The sequence below is a fragment of the Dipteris shenzhenensis genome, chromosome 24 (genome assembly GCF_047967505.1).
Source record: "Dipteris shenzhenensis isolate YYH24624 ecotype China chromosome 24, Dip_SZ_1.0, whole genome shotgun sequence".
NCBI classification, from domain to species: Eukaryota; Viridiplantae; Streptophyta; class Polypodiopsida; order Gleicheniales; family Dipteridaceae; genus Dipteris; species Dipteris shenzhenensis.
Genome location: NC_141619.1, coordinates 44,701,454 through 44,728,236, shown reverse-complemented (window position 1 = coordinate 44,728,236; position 26,783 = coordinate 44,701,454).

The following is a 26,783-nucleotide window of genomic DNA, read 5'->3' as shown; positions in this document are numbered from 1 at the left end:
CCGTGAGAATTTTCCTAATTTTGAGGAGTTGATTGCTCTTCTAATTTTTGAAGAGCAGAGAAATAGTGGTGCATCTTCTTCAGGAGGAACTTCAAAAGAAACTGTATTCTACTCAAATGCTGGAAGGGGTAGAGGCAGAGGTAGAGCAAGCCAATCTAGAGGCCGTGGTAGAAATCAAAATATGTAGCAAATTCAAGAAAACCAGTCCTATGGAGGAGGACGTGGTAACTTTAGAGGCAGGGGGAGCCAAAGAGGTCGTGGTGGATGGTAGAGAGGCCAAAATGCAAACAGCAATGTTGAATGCTACTATTGTGGTAAAATGGGTCATATGGTTAAAGACTACTATAAAAAGCAAAATGACATCATGACTGGAAAATTGCAGCAAGGCAATTATGCATCCTCTAGTAGACAAGGTGATGACAAAAATGAGCATTTGTTTATGGTACAACACATGACCAATTCTGTGACAAGTGCAAAAGAAAGCAATGATGTGTGGTATGTTGACTCAGGTGCATCAAACCACATGATAGGTCATTTAGAATGGATGCAAGATGCAAGGAAAATGGAAAGAATAGGATTTGTGGAGACTGGTGATGATACTACACATCCTATTGTGCAGATTGGTAAAATTCCTTTGTCTATGCAGGATGGAAAAAAGAAATACCTATCTGAGAAATGTGATTGATGATGTAGATGCACAAAATGGTAATGCTGCATAGAATTCATAGCAGCAATCACAAAATATTAGTGGACCTATAGTGTCCTCTAGCAGTTGTTCACATACTTCACCATGGACACAGGCAGATTGAGATCAGGAGAATCTCCTCAAAGCAATGTAGATAGTGGTATGCAAGTATCATGAAAAGGACAAGAGAAAGTAGATCAGCCCATGGTTGATGTGAATGCAGGTCACTCTTATGTGGATGGTGAATCCAGTGGCTCAGAATAGAGCCTTGATGATGAGTTGGGTATTCCTTCTATTGTTACACATGGAGTAAGTAAGACAAGGGATGTTTTGAGAGCACCTGGTAGTGAGCCTATTTTGCATAGGTCTACCAGAGTTAGGTATCCTATGGATAGGCTGAAATATGATGGATTTACAGCCATTCACTATGCCTACATGGTCATAGTGATACATGAACCAGAACCCACTTCTTTTGAGCAAGCCATGGGAAAAGAAAAATGGGAGAAAGCCATGGATGAAGAAATGGATGCCTTGGAAGCAAATGCTACATGGGAATTAGTGCCTTTGACTAAAGACAAGAATGCAATTGGCTACAAGCAGGTTTATAAGGTGAAGCACAATGCAGATGGTTCTGTGAATAGATACAAGGCAAGATTAGTTCTCAAGGGGTATGCACAAACATATGGCATTGATTATAAAGAAACATTCAGTCCGGTTGCAAGGATGGCAACCGTAAGAGCAATCATTGCTATGGCTGCATCAAAGGGATGGTCTTTACATCAGATGGATGTAAAGAATGCCTTCTTGCATGGTGATTTGCAAGAAGAGGTCTATATGGAGCAACCACAGGTTATGTTCATGCTATTCATCCTGAGTTTGTTTGCAGGTTGAAGAAAGCTTTGTATGGCTTGAAGCAAGCACCCAGAGCATGGTCTGACAAGATAGGATAGTATCTTGTCACTATTGGCGTTCAGATTTCCAAGGCAGATTTCTCACTTTATGTGAGAAAAATAGAGAAAGGCATTATGCTGCTTGTCATTTATGTTGATAATTTGACAATCACAGGTGATAGTGATGAAGATATCCTTCATGTGAAAATGCTATTGAAGCAGAAGTTTGAGATGAAGGATTTGGGAGAGCTACGTTACTTCTTCAGCATTGAGGTGATTAGATCCACAAGTGGGATATGGCTCTTGCAGAGGCAGTATGGATTGGACATGCTATCCAAATATGGGTGTGAAGATAGTGGGAGAGAGGGAAGGAGTCTCACTTGAGGCTTTCTCACAATCACAATGGGGGAATACACACAAAGGTGGAGGCTGAAAACAGTTTTCCTCTTCTTAGTTGTGTAAGCCAAAAGAACTCTAGTACAAAGAAATAGAAGAACCCTATATGTGGGTCTCAAACCAAACTCAACTAACTAAGGTGGCATACTAACTGAGCCACGAACTAGTGTAGATAAGGATAGCTGTCATCCAGCTATTATTCGTGGGTGGTGTACCAACCGCATCTCCAGCTAACAAGTCGGTGACATAAATGCACAACAGTCACCCTGGCATATCACGAGTGGAGCTCGATATCTCAACACTCCCCCTCGAGCTCAATCCCAATTCCTGCACACCAAGCAGGTCTCTGAACTTGCGCAGCTTCTCTACGCCCAATGCTTTCGTGAATATGTCAGCTACCTGATCCTATGTGCTGACATAAACTAGATCAATAAGACCTAGTAAAACCTTCTCCCGCACATAGTGATAATGCACCTCAATGTGCTTTGTTCTGGCATGAAAGACCGGGTTCTTTGCCAAGTGTATGCTGCTCATGTTGTCACAATAAATGACAACTGGCCCATCTGTAGACTGATGCATATCATAGAGTAGCTTATGCAACCAAGCTACCTCACATGCAGCCATTGTTGCACCCCTGTACTCAGCCTCTGTGCTCGACAAGGCAACTGTAGGCTGTTTCTTGCTGCTCCAAGTGACTGCAGCACTCCCAAAAGAGAACACATATCCACTGGTAGATCGTCTATCAGAAATGCTACCAGCCCAATCAGCATCAGTGTATCCATGCAACTGTATCTGAACCCCAGCCTCATAAAATAGTCCATACTGCAATGTGGACTTCACATACCTGAGTATGCATCTAGCCGCATCCAAATGCGGTTTCCTTGGAGCCTGCATAAACTGACTTACCAACCCAATAGCATAGCTCAAATCTGGCCTGGTAATAGTCATGTAAATTAAACTTCCTACTATGTGTCTGTACATAGTAGGGTCCTCCAGAAGCTCACCTGCATCTGCGCTCAGCTTCACATTCTGCTCCAAAGGAACTGAAATAGGCTTATAGCCTGTCATCCCATATTTGGACAGCATGTCCAATCCATACTGCCTCTGCAAGAGCTGTATCCCACTTGGTGATCTAATCACCTCAATGCCCAAGAAATAACGCAGCTCTCCCAAATCCTTCATCTCAAACTTCTGCCTCAATAGCATTTTCACATGAAGGATATCTTCATCACTATCACCTGTGATGATCAAATCATCAACATAAATGACCAGCAGCATAATCCCTTTCTCTGTTTTTCTCACATAGAGTGAGAAATTTGCCTTCGAAATCTGAAAGCCAATAGTGACAAGATACTGTCCTATCTTGTCAGACCATGCTCTAGGTGCTTGCTTCAAGCCATACAAGGCTTTCTTCAACTTGCAAACAAACTCAGGATGAATAGCATGAACATAACCTGCTGGCTGCTCCATAAAGACCTCTTCTTGCAAATCACCATGCAAGAAGGCATTCTTTACATCCATCTGATGTAAAGACCATCCCTTTGATGCAGCCATAGCAATGGCTGCTCTTACGGTTGCCATCCTTGCAACCGGGCTGAAAGTTTCTTCATAATCAATGCCATATGTCTGTGCATACCCCTTGACAACTAATCTTGCCTTGTATCTATTCACAGAACCATCTGCATTGTGCTTGATCTTATAAACCCACTTACAACCAATTGCATTCTTGCCTTTAGGCAAAGGCACCAATTCCCATGTAGCATTTGCATCCAAGGCATCCATTTCTTCATCCATGGCTTTCTCCCATTTTTCATTTCCCATGGCTTGCTCAAAAGAAGTGGGTTCTGATTCCTGTATCACTTTGACCATATAGGCATAGTGAATGGCTGTAAATCCATCATATTTCAGCCTATCCACAGGATACCTGACCCTGGTAGACCTGCGCAAAATAGGCTCACTTCCAGGTGCTCTCAAAACATCCCTGGTCTTCCTTACTCCAGGTGTAACAATAGAAGGAATACCCAACTCATCATCAATGCTCTGTTCTGAGCCACTGGATTCACCATCCACACAAGAGTGACCTGCATTCACATCAAACATGGGCTGATCTACCTTCTCTTTTCCTTTTCGTGATACCTGCGTAGTACCACTCTCTGCATTGCTTTGAGGGGATTCTCCTGATCTCAATCTGCCTGTCCATGGTGAAGTATGTGAACTCCTGGTAGAGGACACTCCAGGTCCACTGATATTTTGTGATTGCTGCTGTGCATTCTGTGCAGCATTACCATTTTGTGCATCTACATCAATCATCACATTTACTGGTTTATACCAGCTGCTCATCTCATCAGAAACAACATCTCTGCTCATTGTGAACTTACGTGTAGAAGGGTTATAGCATCTATACCCTTTCTGCTGCAGAGAATAACCAATAAAGACGCACTTCTCAGCTTTTGGATCCAACTTGGACCTCAACTCATCTGGCACATGGGCATAGGCAATGCAACCAAAAATTTTCAAATGAGAAATATCTGGTTTCCTACCAATATACATCTCCTCTGGCGTCATGCCATGTATTGCTGTAGTGGGAGTCCTGTTCATTATATAAACTGCCGTAGCAACTGCTTCAGCCCAATAATAATCTGGTAGATCTTTTTCATTTAGCATAGCCCGAGATACCTCTCCAATATGCCTGTTTTTTCTTTCTGCAATTCCATTTTGCTGTGGGGTATGGCTGCATGAATATTGCTGCTTTATACCATGCTCCTGCAAGAACCTTACAAACTCATTTGAGAGGTACTCTCCCCCTCCATCTGACCTTAGGCATTTTATTTGCAGGCCTGTTTCTTTTTCAACCATAGCTTTGAAAGCTTTGAAGTGCCCAAACACTTCACTTTTCTTTTTCATAAAATACACCCACAGTTTTCTGCTGAAGTCATTAATAAATGTGACAAAATAGTGACAGCCTCCAATAGATGCAGCTTTTGTAGTCCACACATCAGAGTGGATTAATTCCAATGGCTTTTTACTCTCTTGAACATGCCTAGGAAAAGGTTTCCTTGCCTGTTTCCCAAATTAACAGGCTTCACAGACCTTGTGCATTTCTGCAACCTTGAATTTAGGCAATCCTGCAACAATATTTTGGGCTTGCATTGATTTAAGTCGTTGTATATTAACATGACCAATGCGTTTGTGCCAGATATCAATATCTGCAACTACACCGGTCCCATGTGCAAACATTGCTGCACTCAATTCAGGCATGTCTGCATCCAACGTAAACATCCTGCCCTTCTTCTTTCCTTTTGCTATCAAGCGACCATTATTTTTCATATCCTCAACAAAGCATCCATGAGGATTAAATCTGACCTGCAAGCCCTGCTCAACCATCTGACCAACAGAAACCAGGTTCTTGGTGATGTTCGGGACATGAAATACATCAGACAAGTATTTCTTTTTCCCATCCTGCATAGACAAAGGAATTTTGCCAATCTGCACAATAGGATGTGCAGTATCATCAACAGTCTCCACAAATCCTGGCTTTTCCATTTTCCTTGCATCTTGCATCCATTCTGCATGACCTGTCATGTGGTTTGATGCACCTGAGTCAACATACCACACATCATTTTGTTCTTCTGCACTTGTCACAGAATTGGTCATATGCTGCACCATAAATAGATGCTCATTTCTGTCATCACCCTGCCTGCTAGAAGATGCATAATTGCCTTGCTGCAATTTTCCATTCATAATGTCATTCTGCTTTTTGTAGCAGTCCTTAGCCATATGACCCATTTTGCCACAATAGTAGCATTCAACATTGCTGTTTGCATTTTGGCTTCTCTGCCATCCACCACGGCCTCTTTGGCTCCCCCTGCCTCTAGTGTTACCACGTCCTCCTGCATAGGACTGGTTTTCTTGCGTTTGCTGCATATTCTGATTTCTACCACGGCCTGCAGATCGGCCTCCTCTACCTCTGCCTCTACCTCTGCCAGCATTTGAGTAGAAGACAGTTTCTTTTGAAGTTCCTGCTGAAGAAGATGCACCCCCATTTCTCTGCTCTTCAGAAATTAGAAGAGTAATCAACTCCTCAAAATCTGGAAATTTTTCACGGACGGCAATGGATGTCCGAAATTGTGCATAATCCTTTCCTAGACCATTCAAGGTCACAGAAACCAAATCGTCATCATCCACTGGCGACCCAATGGAAGCAAGTGCATCTGCAATTTTCTTCACTTCCATGTGGTAGTCATTTATGCTCAAATTTTCTCTCTGCACATTGTGCAACTCCTGTTTGAGTTGCATTTTCCTGTCTTGCGTATTTGTGCTATACATTTTTGCCAAAGTATCCCATGCCTCCTTTGGCGTATTTGCATCCTGAATATGCACAATCATGGAGTCCGAAATACTGATAGACAGCCAGTACATAACTTTCCTGGCTCTCTCATGCCATCCTTTGAATGCCTGCATTTCCTGTTGATTGGGAACATTAGGAAGAACAAGTTCTTCTTCATTTCCTGTAATGAACTCCCAATAGCCTTTTCCCATCAAGAAATTCGTCATTCTAAACTTAAATGCCTAGAAGTTGTTCTTGTCAAGCTTTTCAGTGACAATCTGTGAAAGAGAATCAGATGCCATTACAGAACACTGCAAAATATTCTGTCACTGCAAAAAACACAGCTTTTGCCTCACACGGGCAGAACTGCAAAACTGACGAAAGTGGTATTTCACCACACAGTCATTTCCTAGTGACGATTTTGCATCAACAGGCAACAAGCATGAATCTGCAACTTCCAATATCTCTGCACAAAGGCATACGATGCAATTTCTGCGGCAACTTTTCACCGACTAGCCGCGCGCAGTGGTCGCACAGCCAAAAACAGGGCCTTTTTCTGAGTGCCTGCGAAGAACTTCCGCCTTCAAAACAAGCCCCGAAATGGCCTCGAATCAGAAAAATAAAGTCACCCAGGGCTTTGCCCTATCCCGCAGCATATACTGTGCTCTCGCCACACCGCGAAGGGTGTCTCAATCTGAAACAGTGCACTCTTGCACTTCTGGCTGTGCTACCTACAGAGATTTGCTCCCAAACTCGAAATAGGAAAGAAACACTGGTCCTCTTACCAAGACACCACGAACTTGGCTTGCTTTCTTGAGCTCCTTACCACGAACAAGGCTCTGATACCATGTGAAGATAGTGGGAGAGAGGGAAGGAGTCTCACTTGAGGCTTTCTCATAATCACAATGGGGGAATACACACAAAGGTGGAGGCTGAAAACAGTTTTCCTCTTCTTAGTTGTGTAAGCCAAAAGAACTCTAGTACAAAGAAATAGAAGAACCCTATATGTGGGTCTCAAACCAAACTCAACTAACTAAGGTGGCATACTAACTGAGCCACGAACTAGTGTAGATAAGGATAGCTGTCATCCAGCTATTATTCGTGGGTGGTGTACCAACCGCATCTCCAGCTAACAAGTCGGTGACATAAATGCACAACAGTCACCCTGGCATATCGCAAGTGGAGCTCGATATCTCAACAATGGGATGACAGGCTGTAAGCCTATTTCGGTTCCTTTGGAGCAGAATGTGAATTTGAGCACAGATGTAGGTGAGTTTTGGAAGACCCTACTATGTACACATGCATAGTAGGAAGTTTGATTTACATGACTATTACTAGGCCAGATTTGAGCTATGCTATTGGGTTGGTAAGTCAGTTTATGCAGGCTCCAAGGAAACCGCATTTGGATGCGGCTAGACACATACTGAGGTATGTGAAGTCCACATTGCAGTATGGACTATTTTATGAGACTGGGGTTTAGATACAGTTGCATGGATACATTGATGCTAATTGGGCTAGTAGTATTTCTGATAGATGATCTACTAGTGGATATGTGTTCTCTTTTGGGAGTGCTGCAGTCACTTGGAGCAGCAAGAAACAGCCTACAGTTGCCTTGTCGAGCACAGAGGCTGAGTACAGGGGTGTGTTAGATATGCTCAATGCCCCACCCTCCTGGTAACCACCAGTGGTCCAAGGTGCTCAAGTTGTAAGGCCCCCATATGAGGAGAAGCTATGTGTGAGCCGGGGACACTAGATGGCTCTTGACTTGCATGTCCGATGAGGTCTATCAATGAGACTATTGATGGTAGAAAGGTGATTGTGTGGGAGCCCCTTATTCTTGTTGGGCCCTAGGGACCAGCTGGCCTCTAGCTGGGGGGTCCTAGGGAATATTTCTTGAATATTCCATGGACGACTAGTCGGTTCCACCAACTAGGTTTCTTGGTTGACTCCACCGACTAGGTCGACTGGTTGACTCCACCGACTACGTTGATCCAACTACCACCCTAATAGCTATAAAGAGGCGCCTCCCCAGTCCATTGTATCATATCAGTTTAGATCAGATTAGATCTTCTAGCTAGTAGCTCTTCACCTAGTATATGTCTAGATTGCCATCTAAGCTCCACTGTGGGAGCGCACGGGTGGACGAAGCCATCATCTGTACTACATCAGTATTTTGAAGGAAAAGTTTGTTCCTCTCTAGTTTGCTGTGTACTCTATATTCTTTGTTCTATTTCTATTTCACTGCGCCATGTAATTTAACATGGTATCAGAGCCTAGGCGGCTCTAAGGATTGAAGAATAGAAGAGAGGCGAGGGCTTCAACAGCATATAGAGTGATGGCAACAGGAAGCGGCTCAACAGGAAGCAGCTCGAGTTCAACAGCTATTGCTGCACCAACAATCCAGGCATTGAGGATTTGCCCACCAGCCTTCACTGAAGGCAAGCTAGATGGTACGAACTACACTCTGTGGAAGTTTAAAATTACTACTATTCTAGATTCATATGAGCTTCTAGAGATGAGCTTCTGGAGACGGTACTGGGGATTGCTGACCCAAAACCACAAGGAACCCCTGACCCAGCAAATCTGGGGAGTATGATGCCTCCCAATGCCAACCTTCTACGAGCTTGGAAATGCAGGAATGCAGATGCTCTGTGTGCCCTGATTACAAGTACTACTAATAGTGTTTTGACCTTGATTCAGCATACATCCAAGGCAACTGTGGCCTGGAGCGGAGGTGTTCATAACTCGAATCAAAAATCTGTGTGACCAGATGGCTGGTGCTGGGATACAAAAGACTAGCGAAGAGCTAGCTCGGCGGTGTCTCCGGATATGTCCACCAAGGTTTGATGGATTGGTAACAGTGCTTAACACTCAGGTGAGACCCCAACCATTGTCATTTGAGGAGTTCTGTGCTTTACTTATGGAGGAGGAATTGAGGCTTAAAGCTCGAGATGGAGGTGGCAATGGGGATGCTGCTTTCTCTGCCACTACGAAAGGCAAAGGTGGTTCCTCCACCAAAGGTGAGTCCTCTACTAGTGGTGACAAAAAGAAGAATGGCGGCAAGAAGAAGTTTCAGGGAGAATGCTTCTACTGCAAAAAGAAGGGCCATATGATTGCAGATTGCCAGGTCAAGAAAGCAAATGAAAAGAATGGTATCCTGAAGAAGATAGATAAGGGGAAAGAGACAGCTAACACAGCGGAAGTAGAGTTGTGGATCTATTTCTGGCCATTGAGGAAGAGTGTTCCTCAGTTCAAGAAGCTTCAACCACTGATTCATGGGTGTTGGATAGTGGTGCCTCCCATCACATGACCTGCAAGAAGGGTCTATATTGTTCCATGCAGCCTCTACAGGAACCCATTACCACGACGGTTGGTAATAACATAAAATGCCCTGTTGAGGGTATAGGTACGGTTTCATTTGTTTCTGTGAATGGACATGTTAAGAAACTATCTAATGTGCGGTATGTTCCACAAATCAAGAGAAATTTGCTATCAATTGGTTCCATAACTGACCTTGACCATGAGGTGAGGTTCAATAAGATAGGAGCAAAAACTATGGATAGTGTAGGCAATCTTGTTGGCATAGGAGTAGGGAGGAACAACCTGTATGAGCTAAGTGCTCTTACAGCCACCGTTGGAGTGGGCACAAGCAGACTTTGGCATGAAAGATTCAGCCACATCAGATTTGCAGTGCTGAAGGAGATGCAGAAGCAAGAAATGGTTGCTCACTTACCTGCAGTCAAAAATCAAAGAACCATGTGAAGCTTGCATGATGGGCAAGCAACAAAGAAAGGCATTCCCACAACAAAACAAGAATAGAGCAAATGCTCCTCTAGAGTTGGTGCATGTTGACTTGTGCGGTAAGATGCCTACACGTGCCTTGGGGGGATCTTCCTATTTTTTATTGATTGTCGACGACTATAGTAGGAAGATGTGGGTGTACTTTCTTCGCAAAAAGGCTCAAGCTTTTGGTAAATTTAAAGAATGGCTACAGCTTGTTGAAAATGAAACAGGGAGAAAAGTGAAGAAAATCAGATCAGATGGTGGTGGTGAGTTTGTTTCTACAGAGTTTGGAGATTTTTGCAAGAGCAAAGGGATCAAGCGACAAACGACAACACCACATATGCCTCAGCAAAATTTGGTTGTTAAATGTCGAATGCACGGACCACGGTGGAGATGGGGAGGTGTATGTTGAAAGGTGTTGGACTGCCAAACCACTTTTGGGCTGAGGCGGTCAATACTGCGGTTTACATCCTTAATCACAGCTATACAAAGGCACTCAAAGGTAAAACACCACGTGAGGCTTACAGCGGTAAGAAGCCATCTATCTCCCACTTCAGAACGTTTGGGTGTGAATGCTATACGCATGTACTAGACAAAGAGAGAAACAAGCTACAACCAAAAAGCACCAAATGTATCTTCTTAGGCTATTGTGATGAGAAGAAAGCCTATAAGTTGTATGACCAAGAGGCAAAGAAGATCATAGTGAACCGCAATGTGGTGTTCAGGGAGCAGCCACATGCAGTGGAGGTAGAGAAGAGCTCTTCCACTTTATCATCAAGCGAAGAGGTAACTCACTATGGACCTATCCCAAGAGCTATAAAGGAGGAGGAAATATCAGATGATGAAGATATAAGTCACCAACCTGTTGTTACACCACCAGAAAAGCCATTGCCGCGATGGGTAAGGCAGCTCTACAACCATGATAACCAGATGCCTATGCCTGTTGAGCAACATGCAAATGGACCAAGGCGGTCTCAGAGAATCGAGGAGCAAAGGAGGGCTTCTGCTCACATAGTCAATATGGCCTTGATGGCTGAGATTATTGCAGAAGTAAAGGAGCCTGCGAGTTTGGAGGAAGCACTTGCAGAATGAGATTGGAAAAATGATATGCAAGTAGAATATGACAGCATCATGAAGAATGAAACTTGGGAGCTAGTAGATTGACCACCTAACAGAAAGGTTATTGGCAGCAAGTGAGTTTGGAAGGTAAAGTACAAGGCCGATGGGACTTTGGAAAAGTACAAAGCCAGATTGGTTACACAAGGATTTTCGCAGGTTGAAGGGTTTGATTTTCAGGAATCTTTTGCTCCAACTGCTAGAATGACCACTATTCGCACAATACTATCGGTGGCTGCTCATAAAAAGTGGCCAGTTTATCAAATGGATGTTAAATCAGCATTCTTGAATGGTGACCTCAAGGAGGAGGTGTACGTGGCTTAGCCACCTAGGTTTGAGGCCCCCCATTCTAAGAACAAGGTATGTAAGCTGAAGAAGGCTCTATACGAGCTGAAACAGGCCCCAAGAGCATGGTACCAACGGATAGACAAATTCTTTCATAAATTAAACTTCAAAAGATGTGCCTCAGATGCTAACTTGTATGTGTACAGGAAAGGTAGAAAAACTGCTATTATTGTTCTATATGTGGATGATCTCCTTATTATAGATGACTATGAAGACATGATCCAGTAGACCAGAAAGGCGTTGAGCACGAAGTTTGAGATGACAGACTTAGGCTTGATGCACTACTGTTTGGGGATTGAAGTCTGGCACGAGCTAGGCAAGATCTTCATCTCTCAGCAAAAATATGCAAGGGAGATCTTGAAGGCATTTGGTATGTCCGAGTGCAAGGAGATAGCTACACCTATGGAGGTAAATGCGAGGTTGTCTATGGAGGATGCCTCACCACCAGCAGACATCGGGAGGTACAGGAAGTTGGTCGACAGTCTCATCTATCGGGAGGTATAGGAAGTTGTGCAACACCAGACCGGACATCAGTTTTGCTATTGGCGTTTTGAGCAGGTTCTCCAATAAGCCCCTGGAGGTGCTCAGGTATGTGAAGGGCACCCTTGATTATGGCATCACCTATGGTATGGGCACTTCCTTGGCTGGTCATTGTGACTCAGATTGGGCTGGAGATGTTGATTCCAGGAAATCAGTTTTTGGATATTGTTTCTCTTTAGGTTTAGGTATCTTCTCTTGGATCAGTAAGAAACAACCAGCAGTGGCATTGTCTTCTACCAAGGCTGAGTACAAGGCAGCATGTTTTGCTACATGTGAAGCAGTGTGGCTGAGGAGGATTTATGGCACATGGGAGTGCAAGAGGATGAGGCAACTATGCTGAGGTGCGACAATCAAAGTTGCATGGCCATTGCTAAAAATCCAGTGTTTCATGTGCGCACAAAACATATAGAGATTCAGTATCACTATGTGCGTGATTTCAAGGATGGGATAGTGGAATTGGTCTATTGTCCAAGAGAGCAAAATGGAGCAGATATCTTCACCAAGGCACTCAGGAAGGATTAGCTTCAAGGTCATCTTCAAACACTCGGCATTGGGCCGAGAAGGTAGTTCACCTACGGGTGGACATTGAGGGGGGGTGTTAGATATGCTCAATTCCCCACCCTCTTGGTAACCACCAGTGGTCCAAGGTGCTCAAGTTGTAAGGCCCCCATATGAGGAGAAGCCATGTGTGAGCCTAGGACACTCGATGGATCCTGACTTGCATGTCAGATGAGGTCTATCAATGAGATTGTTGATGATAGAAAGGTGATTGTGTGGGAGCCCCTTATTCTTATTGGGGCCTGGGGACCAACTAGTTCCTAGTTGGGGGTCCTAGGGGGGCCAGTAGCCCCCCTAGTGGGGGTTTTCGGGGTGGGAGCCCTCGAGGCAATAGTATAGGAAAGATTCCCTGAATATTCCATGGATGACTAGTCAGTTCCACCGACTAGGTTGACTGGTCAGCTCCACTGACTAGGTCGACTGGTCGACTCCACCGACTATGTTGGTCTAGCTACCACCCTCATAGCTATAAAGAGGCGACCTCCCCAGTCCATTGTATCATATCAGTTTAGATCAGATCAGATCTTCTAGCTAGTAGCTCTTCACCTAGTATCTGTCTAGATCGCCATCTAAGCTCCACTATGGGAGTGCACGGGTGGACGGAGCCATCATCTGTACTACATCAGTATTGAAGGAAAAGTTTGTTCCTCTCCAGTTTGCTATGTACTCTATATTCTTTGTTCAGTTTTTGTTCCGCTGCGCCATGTAATTTAATAGGGTGCAGCAATGGCTACATGTGAGGTAGCTTGGTTGCATAAGCTACTTTATGATATGCATTAGTCTACAGATGGTCCAATTGTCATTTATTGTGACAACATGAGCAGTATAAACTTGGAAAATAACCTAGTCTATCATGCTAGAACAAAGCACATTGAGGTGCATTATCACTATGTGCAGGACAAGGTTCTAGTAGGTTTTATTGATCTAGTTTATGTCAGCATAGAGGATCAAGTAGTTGACATATTCATGAAGGCATTGAGTGCAGAGAAGCTGCGCAAGTTCAGAGACCTACTTGGTGTGCAGGAATTGGGATTAAGGTCGAGGGGGAGTGTTGAGATATCGAGCTCCACTTGTGATATGCCAGGGTGACCGTTGTGCATTTATGTCACCGACTTGTTAGCTACAGATGCAGTTGGTACACCATCCATGAATAATAGCTGGATGACAGCTATCTTTATGTACTCTAGTTAGTGGCTCAGTTAGTATGCCACCTAGGTTAGCTGAGTTTGGTTTGAGACCCACATATAGGGTTCACCTATTCCTTTTGTACTTAGAGAGTTCTTTTGGCTTTCACAACTAAGAAGAGGAAAATTGTTTTCAACCTCCACCTTTGTGTATATTCCCCCATTGTGTATGTGAGAAAGCTGCAAGTGAGATTCCTTACTTCTCTCCCACTCTCTTCACAAGATCAACAGTTTGACTATTGTACACAAGGGACTGAAATACCATTGGAACAACCTCTCCCAAGTACTACAGAATCATCGGGATGGCTACATGGACACCACTTGTATCAACAGTATCGTAGACCTCATCACCGTCTGTCATTCTCCAACATCAAGCTAGCCAAATGATCCAAATATCAGAACTCTAGCTTGGCCAAGGAAAAATATGCAAGAGAATTGGACAGACAGACTGCAACAGAAATCGAAGACCATTTCTAGGCAATTGCCATAGAGGTCAAGGCACTTCGAGCACAGATAGATGAGAAGGAGGTAGAAGAAGTGCGCATGAACCAAGCTCTCTAGGCTCAAGAGAAGGCAATGAGGGATGTGACCTCCAACCTCCACCAAAGTCAAACATAGCTGATAGCAATAGTACAAGCAACGGCAATCCTACAAACCTACTATAACTCCTTGACATCTGCACATGCTCAACAGACGGAGGTAGTGGCACAAGCTTGACTCTCACTCTAATTCACAAAGAAGAAGAGCTCTAGGATTGCAAAGACAAGCTTGAAGACATGAAATAATCTTTGGCAGCACGTGCCTTCAGCATTGATGAGCTTACAAGGGAATGCAGAATCTCAAAGGACCAACTTGCTACCACTCAAGAGGCCAGCACTTCACAAGCACAAGTCTTGGACCAATGGTCCAATACCACTGAAGACATTCCTCAACAGGCAAAGGTCACCTTGCGAATGAGAAAACTTAAGGAGGCATATACAACCATCTACCAACAGCAATACAAAGAAAAAATGAATGAGATGCACTCCCAAAAGATAATCATCTCCAAGCTTGAACTCCAATTGCTAATGCACAACAATGAGGCATTGGAAGACAACACCAATGAAGCCCCACTACAATGCACAACAGTGGTGTACCAAGAGCTTGTGGCAGCTCTACAAGTGGAAGATCACCTCAATGCACGCGTGCTTATCCAATGGAAGCAACTCCAAATCAGGATCATATCTGCTCATCCAACAATCAAATAGGAACGTTCCATAGGGACCAAAACCCTGCGCATAATTTGCCAAGACTTGTCCGAAGATGAGAAAAATATCTTCTGCCTGTCTACACATGCCGGGTTTATAGCACTCAAGACGGATGCTTTCATTGCATATGTATGCCTCATGGGTACTCCTCCCCTCAGGGTTATTGTAGGTTTGTTGCCATTGCTACAAAGGCCATCACTATTATTTGCAAGGCACAACATAACCGACATCCCACCCATGCAGCTGATGATCCCATCGCACCAGCAAAATGAAGTGTCTGAAGATGACAGGGCCTATCTCACATCCAACTTCCCATATCTAACCACTCTTTCTGCCAACCTCATAACCTCACTTACCCTTGCTGCTACCACCCTCTTAACCTTCCCCGAGCTCCATCCTAACATCTATTTTCCTCCATTGCCTCTTTGCTCATGCCTCTCACCATTTTCAACTAACCCAATAGTCACAAAAGCACACCACAAAAGCACATGAAAGCACAAAAAAGAATATAAAATCACACAAAGAATATGAAATCACACAAAAGGACATGAAAGCACCAAAAAGCGTATAAAATTGCACCACAAAAGCACATGAAAAAACATGAGGCACAAAAAAGCACAACCAAGAATATAAAAACACAGAAAAGCACAAAAAAGCATATAAAAGCACACAAAGAATATAAAAGCACACAAAAGCACACGAAAGCACAAAAAAGCATATAAAAGCACACAAAGAATATAAAAGCACACAAAAGCACACGAAAGCACAAAAAAGCATATAAAAGCACATAAAACCACACCACAAAAGCACATGAAAGCACAAAAAAGCACAACCAAGAATATATAAGCACACAAAAGCACATGAAAGCACAAAAAAGCATATAAAAGCACATAAAAGCATACCACAAAAGCACGTGAAAGCACATGAAAGCACAAAAAAGCACAACCAAGAATATAAAATCTCACAAAAGCACACCACAAAAGCACATGAAAGCACAAAAAAGCACAACCAAGAATATAAAATCTCACAAAAGCACACCACAAAAGCACATGAAAGCACAAATAAGTACACAAAAAAGCATATAAAAGCACATAAAAGCATACCACAAAAGCACATTAAAGCACATGAAAGCATAAAAAAGCACAACCAAGAATATAAAAGCTCACAAAAGCACATGAAAGCACAAATAAGTACTCAAAAACATATAGAAGCACACCACATAAGCACATGAAAGCATATGAAAGTACAAAAAAGCACACCACATAACCACATGAAAGCATATGAAAGTACATTAAAGCACACCACATAAGCACATGAAAGGATATGAACTAGAAAAGCACAAAGCACGTAAAAGAGCACCACAAAAGCACATGAAAGCACAAAAAAATAATAAAAAGGACAACCAAGCATATAAAAGCACATATTATTCTATTGCCTATGAGCAGAGCTATCAACCCTACAGCTATGCTTCTCTTAAAACCCACCCTTCAATTTCAACCACCATGTCACCGTCAAATATCCACCACCGGCCTTCCACCTCTTCCTCTGTGATCGTAGGCCTCCGCGCCTACTGCTCCCCCCCGCCTGTAGCTTTGCCCACCTGCAGCTCCACACTCCACCCTCCCTGCTGCCCCTCTGCTCCTTCCTCCCTGCTGCGCCTCCCCGCCGGCTGCTCCCCCCCGCCTGCATCATGAAACCTTTTAGCATAGATTGCTTCGAACTCACCATCAAGGACTGAGGGCTCCGAAGAAACGTCCATCTCGCCCCAACAAATGACTTTGGAATCGTTGATGCGTAGGCCGCAGGTGAAGTAATCACCAGTTGTGACGAGCTTACTACTTCTTCTTTCTCGTGTTTTCTTCTAGAGTAGCTTGAGTTGCAGTAACAATCCAAGTAGCAAGAGGAGTAGTTGATGGAGCCTCCCAACATTCCACTATGATCAAGATTGCAGGAAATCATGTGTCTATTGGAGCTAAATTTTGCCCCCAACACACTGCTTTGTGATTGCCCAACCTTAAGCCACAGGAAAACAAATAGCCTGTCGTGATCATAGAGAATCTCAAAGCTACTTCAATCGCTATAGATTTTTCTTAACAGAGGTATGGAAGATGCCATGCAATCTCTGGATGTGGACTTTGTCGAACCTTTGCATGTGCAGATAGAGGGCAATTTGTTTGAGACAATGTCTTCCCAAAACCCTATGAGCCTAGGACAGCAGGGAGGTACATCTGCCACAACAATATCATCCTTTTGCTCCCTAGAAAAGAAGACTATAAGGGCTTGGGAAGCATCAAGGAAGAGGGAACAAACAAGAAGAAAGAAATGTAAGTTGGATGAGACCAACGTGTTGCTAGAAAGCAATACATTAAGCATCCAACTCATTTTCTTAAAGAGTCACAGTAGGTAAGATTTTCATGTTTGTCTTGTGCTTAATAGATGCAATGATCAAGAACCATTCTCCTTCCTGCCAAGTTGGCTTGATATTCCCTCCATCTTTGTAGTTTTTCCTTGAACCTGACCACCATGAACCAGTCCCACATGTCCTTCATGGAGACTTCAAATCCCAGTGGGACCCCAATAGTCTAAAGACAGTGCCCTTGGGGATATTGTGGTAACCAAGCTGTGTAAGAGTGGCATGTTGTTAGACAAAAAGGGTGGATTACCCTATTTTGGTGTGATTAATCACAAAACCTAAAGCATTGCAAAAAACCTCCATACATTCTAGGATAGTTGAGACATCTTGAGGAGTGTTTTGAGGAGTCAGTGTTGGGCCATTAGCAAATTGTTATGTGATCAAGTGGTGCTCAATACCTTTGAGATCACCTTTTTCCACTTGCTCTCTTAGTAGCCACCCTAGTGAGTCAGTTGCTATAGCAAAAAAGCAGAGGAGCAAGTGGACACCCTTGCCTTATTGTCATTTTGAGAAGGAAGGGTTCCATCATCAGACCATTGACACAGACTTTTGTTGAGGCATTTGAGAGCAAAAATTTTAACATAAGTGACAAAGTCTTGTCCTAGTCCAAGGTCTTAGAGGGTCTAGATAATGAAGTCCCCCTCCAGTCTATCATATGCCTTGTGAAAGTTCACCTTTAGGAAGTAGATGTCCTGCTTTGTACTCTTGGCATGTTCACATCCTTCCCACAACTTGACAATGGCTTCCAATAGGTGTGTACCTTTGATGAAACCCTTCTATTCAAGGAGAATCTAGGAGTCAATTCTCTTCTGTATCCTTAGTGGCAAAGGTCTTGTAGCTGCACTTAGCATAGTCAAGGGTCTCCAATTTTTAAGTATCTGTCTATCTCCTCCTTTTAGAATTAACTTGATAAGTCCTCCATTAACATGTGTGGTAGGACAAGAGCTAAGAGGAGTCCAGCCCAAAGCTTAAGAAGATAGTAGCCTATGTCTTTCCAAAAGATTTTGTAAAACTCAATGGAAGGCCATCCTCCCCAGGATTTTTCCCACCAGCCATAATTTCTTTAATAGTTTTCAACTCCTTTAGAGTGAGAGGTTGGTCTAGGTAAAGGTTTTCAAAGTTCTGGACAACTTTGCTTCTAGTCTATCTGCATCTCTCTCTTGCTTGTAACATTTGTGCATATCTTATTTTCTAGATTTTCAAAGTGTTATTGGATTAACTCAAGGTTTTCTTTTTTAGAGGCACATGCTCCTATCTTCTTAGTTCTACCTTGGTAGAGGAGGAGATCTATCTGGGCAGCTAGATCACCTTGTCTTGCACTACTTTCAAGAGCCTCAACAATTTTGTAATTCTTGTCCATACTCTGAGCTCTCATAGCTACTTCATCTTTTCTTGCTCTCTTGAGAGTATCCTGGGTCATCAAAACTACCTCTAGCCATGATTCAGCAGAGGTAGAATTTTGAGAAGAGAAGGAAAGAGACCAAATGTTCTTATTTGATTTTGAACTGTCTTCCTCTACCTTTGCCAAAGTCACACTGAAAGAGGACTACTTTGTGGTCTAAAAGAGAAATAGTAGTGACGATTTGTGGCTTGGTGCTTATTTTTAGGTCAATTATTCCGTGGCAGAGGTAGCATTTTTCCAGTCTGGCCTCTCTCCTGTAATCTCCAATCTGCTATTGCACCAAGTGAATTCAAAGATACTGCCTATTTCCACTAATTGAAGTGAGTCTTTTACTCTATCCCAGGTTTGTAGTTCTATTGCTCTAATGATAGATCCTTTGCTAGGACATATATCCACCAAAATATTCAACCATGTGAAAGTCTTCTAGGAGGATACAGTCTCCCCCTAGGAAAGAGAGAGAATCCCAGACATGAATTTTGCTCTAGATGCCTTTTGGAGCATATAAGGAGACCACATTGAAAGAGATCCCTTTTATGATGCATATGAGGAAAACCCATCTAGAAATCATGGGTGTATCACTAATTACTCCTCCCTTGTAGTGAGAGAGTATTCCAAGGGAAGTGTCCCCTTTGCCCTCTTTATGATGGCCATAGTACTAGAGGTTCATATTTTGTCCACAAAGAGAAGTCTCTTCTCAAGTTGTTGCCCAGTTACTTTGAATTCTTGGGGGTCCAGAAAGGTTGATGAAAAGGATTTGGCTCCCAGCCAATAGAATATTTCATAACCCCCAATAGGGTAAGTGAGTCTGCACACATTTAGTGTGAGGAAGAATATGGGATTACTTATTACCATTCCTACTCTTCCCCTTTTCGGCCTTGGGGGGTGGGCTCTTGACCTGAGGTGAGACTTCTTAATCTATGATAGTCTTGTCTTGTTTTGTAAAAAAACAGAGCTACTTTATTTTTTACTTTAAAATCCTTTTCAATAGTAATAAAGGGGAGCTCTTCCTCTAGGGGGTGGTCCTCACCATTCTCTGTCAAATATCATCACTTTGATTGATGTCAATCTCAAAATATGAGGACCATCCAGGTTGGACTTTGCACTCCTCTTGGTTTTGCATTATACAATCCTCTATTTCTCTGTCTACTAGGACATAAAGGGAATTCTTTGAGAGGATAGGTTCCTTTCCTTTATCTCCCTTACTAGATTCCCCTGTGCCTATCTTGTCCTCCTCCTCATTTTTTTCCTAGATGCTCTCTCTCTCTCTCTCTCTTGCTTCCTTGACCACCCAAATAGGCTTGTTCTCTTGTTGGGGTTGGGAAAAGGATTATTTCTTTATTTTTTCCTCTTTAGAGGGAAATCTTTTACCCTGTATGTAGCTTGACCACATAGGAAACAAGAGTGGGGTAGATTCTTGTAGATGAGGTGTTGTTCTTGAAGAATGTACCGTTCCTATTGAGTCTCAGGGAGTTGCAGGGCCTTGTGATAGTTACTATGTAGGAGATCATGAGACCAAGAGGTCCACATAAGGATATGAATTTTTCCTTGGAGTCTTAGGGAGTTGCAAGGCCTTGTGATAGTTACTATGTAGGAGATCATGAGCCCAACAGGTCCACATAAGGATAGGAATTTTTCCCTGGTCAAGGTGCAATATCATGGTTGTCAAACAAGCAACCAACTATTTCTTTGTCTTCAATAGAAGAAAATATAGTGCACTCACAATAGGTGCATGTGAGGCTATGTGGCTCAGGAAACTATTGTCAGAAATAGATTACTTTGATTAGTCAAATCAAACAATATACTATGAAATCAATCAGATCAAGCATACAGCCAAGAATCTAGTATATCACTCTAGGACAAAGAACATTGATTTCAAAGACTCACTTCATCAGAGAAAGAGTGTTACATGGTGACATCACATTGCAACATTGTGACAGGAAAGATAATGTTATATATATCTCTACCAAATCTCTTGAAAATATATTTTTTAGAAACACCAACAAGTCCGTAGAGACTTTTCTTGAGATGAAAAACGTGATTCTCTTTCCCTCGTTCAACATAACCTGTTGGTTGCTACATGTAGACTTCCTCATTTAGGTAACCATTGAGAAAAGAATTCTTGACATATAGCTGATACACATTCCATCTAACTAAGTGTCGTGAGTGATATCAAGAACCATATGGAATCCATCTTTGCTACTAGAGCATAAGTCTCATCATAGTCTTGACCATATTGCTATGCAAATCCTTTTGCAAGGTTGCAACTAGTCTAGCTTTGTATCTTTCAATGCTTCCATATGGATTGTACTTCAATTTGTAAACCCATTTGTTTGCTATGGCCTTCTTTCCTGGTGCAAGGTCGCATAATTCTCAAGTGTTGTTTTTGTACAAAGATTATATTTCTTCATTCATAGCAATTTGCCATTCTGGCTTGTCAAGTGCATCTTTGAAGTACACTAGATCTTCTGTAGCCTTGATGGTAGTCATAAGAGCATAATTGGTGGTCTCAACTTGAATTGCTTGACCTTTTTAAGCATTTGTCAATTTGGCTAGTGGTCTGCTTTCCCTAATAGATCATCTATGTTGTTGTTGCTCTTCTTGGCCCTGTCTCTAGCAATTCTTGCTCTTCTTCATCAACTTTTTTTGTAGATGACTAAGCGATGTGTCTGTCTCCTGTGTATTTGGTGTTTTCCATTCTAATTCCTCATCAAAAAATACATCTCTGGAGATAATGAATTTTTGGTTGATGGGATCATACAACTTGTATGCTTTAGTTTCTTCACTATAGCCAACCATGATGCATTTGCATGACTTCACATTCATTATTCTATGATGATAGTCATGTATGTGACCATATGCTATGCAACCAAATATGTGGAGATGCCCAATGCATGGCTTATTTCCAATGAATGCTTCATAAGGTGTCATACCTTGAACCAGTTTGGTCAAAAGCCAATTAAGCAAGTAGTTTGTAGTGGCAATTGCTTCGGCCCAGTATTGATTCAAAAGATGTTTCTCATTGAGCATTGCCCTAGCACTGTCTGCAACTAAATTACTATTCTTCCTTTCAGCTCTTGCATTCTATTGAGGAGTATCTACACAACTGAATTGTCTTTGAATGCCATTACTTTTGCAAAAATTCATGAATGCTGAAAACATGTATTCACCTCCTTTGTCTGATCTCATGACTTTGATCTTTCTGCCTATGTGGTTCTCTACCATGGCTTTGAATTATTGAATATGGAAAAGACTTGAGATTTCTCTTTCAAAAAGTATTATCAACAATATCTGCTATAGTCGTCGATGAAAATGAAGTCATAAAGTGAACCATTGATGCTACGGGTTTGGGAATTGTTGAGATATGGTGCCATGAGCACATACATTAAAGGCTAAGGTATGGTATAGGAAAGAATTAAAGTAGCCACCCTAGGATGTGGACTACATGATGTGGAGATGTGGATCAAGGAAATCCACAAGGAGAGATGTGGATGAGAGGATCCCACATGTGTTGACTATTCAAAGGGCACTCTCTATATAAGACGCCTATCATGTATTGTTGAGTACACACATTACAATAGATTGAGTATTGCCTATCGTATGTCTGTCATGGAGTTTCTTCTGTGGTTTGATCCCCCTTGATCTTTTGCTAATACCATGTTGGCACTAGGAGAGCATGATCCACATTTTCACCGGCATAACCCCATACATCTATATGAATTAAATCAAGAATACCTCTTGCTCGAGAGGTGCTTCTGCCAAAATTCGTTCACTTTTGTTTACCGAAGCAGCATGCTTTGCAAAATTTTCCAAGAAATTGAAGTTTCAAAATTACAATTTCCATATTCTAATTTTTGAGCTGTATCAAGAATTTGAAATTAACATGTCCATATCTCTTGTGCCATACTGCAAAAAGTGGCATCAGTTGCGGTTGAGATGACATGGCATGCAAATCTGACACTGAAGCTAGCATTCTAAACAAGCATCCTTCCTTGACTGCTTTTCCTACTAGTAGCTGATATCCTTTGGATTTGTCTCTAATTGTGCATTCATCTCCATCAAAGATGACTTGGTAGTTGTGTTTCATCATTTGCCCAACTGATAAGAGGTTTTTGCGATGTTTTTGCTAAGCTTCATAACATAGAGTACATCTTTCACCAATCCTTTCGTACCAGTGAAATTGTTCATAGGGACAATGCCTTTCCCTTGAACTAGATTTGGTGTGTTATTTGTAGTGTAGATAACATTATGTTATCCTTCTAATGGTTTCATCTATTTGAACCATTCTTGATGCTTTGTCACATGAGATGATGCACTGTTGTTGATGTACCAAGGATCATGGTCTACTTGATTGACTTGATAATTTCATTCCCCTTTTGATTTGCAATCTATGTCAAGATACATTGTTTCAATCTTTTACATATCCTCACTTGCAAGAAACATATTCTCAGCTTCATTGGCATAATTGTTATGACTTGAATGTCCACCACGATGATTTCCTATTCCTCATAAATTCCCTTGATTGCTACTGGATTGACCGCCTTGGTCGTACTACTTCTTGTGGCAATCTCTTTCATAGTGTCCAAACTTATGATAGCAATTGCATTGAATTTTGACACATTGGTGGATACATTCCCTCGTCCTTTGGATCTTCCTCTATTGGAATGATTTTCTCTTGGTTGGCTGATGCTGATGCTACTGAGGATGATGCTAATGCTGACTTTGACTTTGATGATGAATTTGTTGTTGATGATGACTACTTCACTGAAATGATCCACCTTTGGCTTTGCCTCTACCTCTGCTTCTATCTAAGGCTGTGAATGCTTGATCATTGGAATGACCTTTGCATGCGTGAATGGCCTGAGTCCTGAGTTCTTCACCAAGTAGCACTAACTATAATTCTTCCAATGTTGAATGGCAATACTCTAGACTAGTTCTCATATCCATCTCCTAGTCCATTCAGGATTACTTGAACCATTTCTATGGGATTAATGGTCTCTCCTGCTGCTACTGTAAGTTTATGATTGTAATCCTTGATCCTGACTACATAAGCATGACCAGTTTCATCGTTGTTGTGGAAACTCTGGTTGATCTAGTTTCTTAGTGTGAGGATCTTGTAAGTGTTCTTAGACTCGTAAAGAGCTACGAACATATCCCATGCTTCTTTTGATGCCTTCACTGTGTGACATTGAGATGTCCTAGCATGACATCTTGCACATTTTGCTTTGTCAAATGATATGCATATTTGTCTTTCTTGTCCCATTCTTCCTGTTCTCGGGCAATGGCAGGTGATGACACTAGTGGTGGAGCTATAGATCACACTGCTAGTGTTGTGGCAATGGTGGGAGTGGACGAGGATTGTCCGATGGTCTAGGTGTAGACCCATTGACATACTCCCATTTGTCTTGAAGTACAAGAATGGTCTACATTTGGTATTTCCATGTGTTGTATTTTGAATTGTCTAACTTAGTAGGTGCCTCCAAATTAAGGTTTCTAGTGGTAGACATGGTGCAAGAAATGTACTCAAAGTGCCTGTGAAATCACTATTTGAATCAACTGCAATACACTGTATGTATCAACTAAAATCTGAACTTTCAACGGTGAAGATAGAACTATAATATATATAATCCAATCTATTACAAAGCTTGTGACAAATGATGTCGAAATAGCCAAAAGCTTTACAAGGCTTAAATGTTGTGCACAATGCCTAAAAATAGCCAAAGAGGCTTTACAATAATGGCATGCGTGTGTAAAATGAACAAATGTGCAATTTGCCCTCTGATCAATCAGTCGATTCCTCTAGAAAAACTCTAAAGTCTACTCCCACTGAACTATGGAATGTCAAGTTTTAGGAAATATAATGATGTGAAGCTACACATGAGCGAAGGGAATGGCTCCGAGAAGGAGCTATTTGGGAATTTTTGGGCATGCTTTTGCTTTGGAGTTCTCTCCTCTAAGGATGAACTATGCTACTTTGATCTAGATCTATACCAACCGTCGAGGATGAAAAATCACCAAATAACTCCTTTTCTTTGTTTTTTTTAAGTGTTGGCCCAGATTTGTCGATGTAGACGCTGATGTGTAGGTAAGAAGTGGATTTGTTGTCGAGGCTCAAAAGTGTGTATATTCCTATACCATACCTTAGCCTCTAATATGTCCTCATGGCACCATATCTCAACATCTCCCCTTGGTGCCATGATCCATTGGCTACTGCAAGGTGGTCAAATGTGAATTACAAGATCAAATCCTCCCCTAGGTGCTTACATGGCTACTCTTAGGTGATCATGTTTGATTTACAAACATGTGGGCTGAAGGTGGTAAGGATGTTGCTACTCAATACATGTTATTCTTGTCATTTTGCTAATGGCTTGATGATGACTCCATGTAGTTGACGTGCTGGTTCTTCAATCTGCAACCTTCTTTGTTGTGTCCTAGCTTCTTGCAATGGTGACACTTTGGTTTGTTCTTTAGTCTATAGTCACTTTGATAGTGACCCATCCTTCCACAATGGTAACACTTTGTTGATGTTTTACTAATTGTTCTTCCTTATTGTTTTTGCATGTTGATGTTGATGTCGATGTCGATGCCTTCAACTCTCTTTCTTTTTCAAGAAGAAAGGATACACATTCCTCAAACTTTGGATCTGGAAGATTCTTCAAAGTGGTTGTCAGTGCACTGTACTCTGCAGGCATGCTTTTAAGGAGGATTGCAAGTGTATCCTTTTCCCCTACTTTTGCATTTATGCCTTCTAGTTGGGTCATAATGCTTTTGATTTTGTTGAAAAATTATGGCATCGATTCATTGAAGCTCATGTGCAAACCATAGAATTCAATCTTAAGATGAATTTCTTGGTTTTTGGCTTTTGCACCAAATACTGTGTTCAACTCATCCCATGCATCTTTGGCATGATCCTTGGAGTCTATATGATGAATTATGTTTGGACCCAAGTGCAAACCAATGAGTGATAGTGCTACTTCATCTTTTTCCTTCCCGCCATCATTTTGTGCATATGATGAATTATGTTTGGACCCAAGTGCAAACCAATAAGTGATAGTGCTGCTTCATCTTTTTCCTTCAAGGCATCATTTTGTGCAGTGGGTATGTCTTCTTTTACAGTCTTTCAAAGTTTTTGATGCATCAAGAAATGCCTCATTTGTGTAGACCAGGTGTGAAATCCTTCCCTAGTGAACTTCTCAATAGTTGGGGTGCGTATTGCCATTACAAATGTCTTACCAGCAGTTGAAGAAACTTTCAGATCTGGTAGTGTCTAATTGCATAAAAATTGACTTAACAGGCGTGTAGAGCTCAAAAAGATGATCACTTTTCTTTTTTGGATCATGTCCAAATTCTTCCTGGATTGGAAGTTATGGCTTGTCGAAGTTTTTGTGAAGAAGAGGCCTTTTGATGATGTGGCATATGGAGTCACGTGCTACTTACAAATTGTGCTTGGAAAGGGGTTACTATGCTGAGGTGGCCCTATGCCATGTGGCAATCTTCTGACCCAACCAAAGCAAGATGAACTTAACCAAACCTACAGAAACTTAACCACAGTAAACTGTAAACATGACACATGTCCAAAATCCTAATTGTATGACTAACCCAAGGTCATGTGCTTGAGTGGCTTATCTACCATGTGTCGATCAATAGGGTTGCCATGTGTCATAAGGTCTAACCTTAGGAGAGGAAAAAAAAGAAAGCTCTGCTTCTCTGCAACAACGATGGCGATGTGAAGGACAGTCTATAAATTTGGGCTAAAGGTCGTGTGATGGAGGTGGAGCATGAAGCTGAGGAGCGCCACTGTGGATCTACATCCTTGGCTAGTGTAGGAGATTGCAGAGATGGGAGGCCTAGCTTCTGCAGTGGAGTCTTGATGAACAACGTTGCAGGCTGAGGGGTTGAA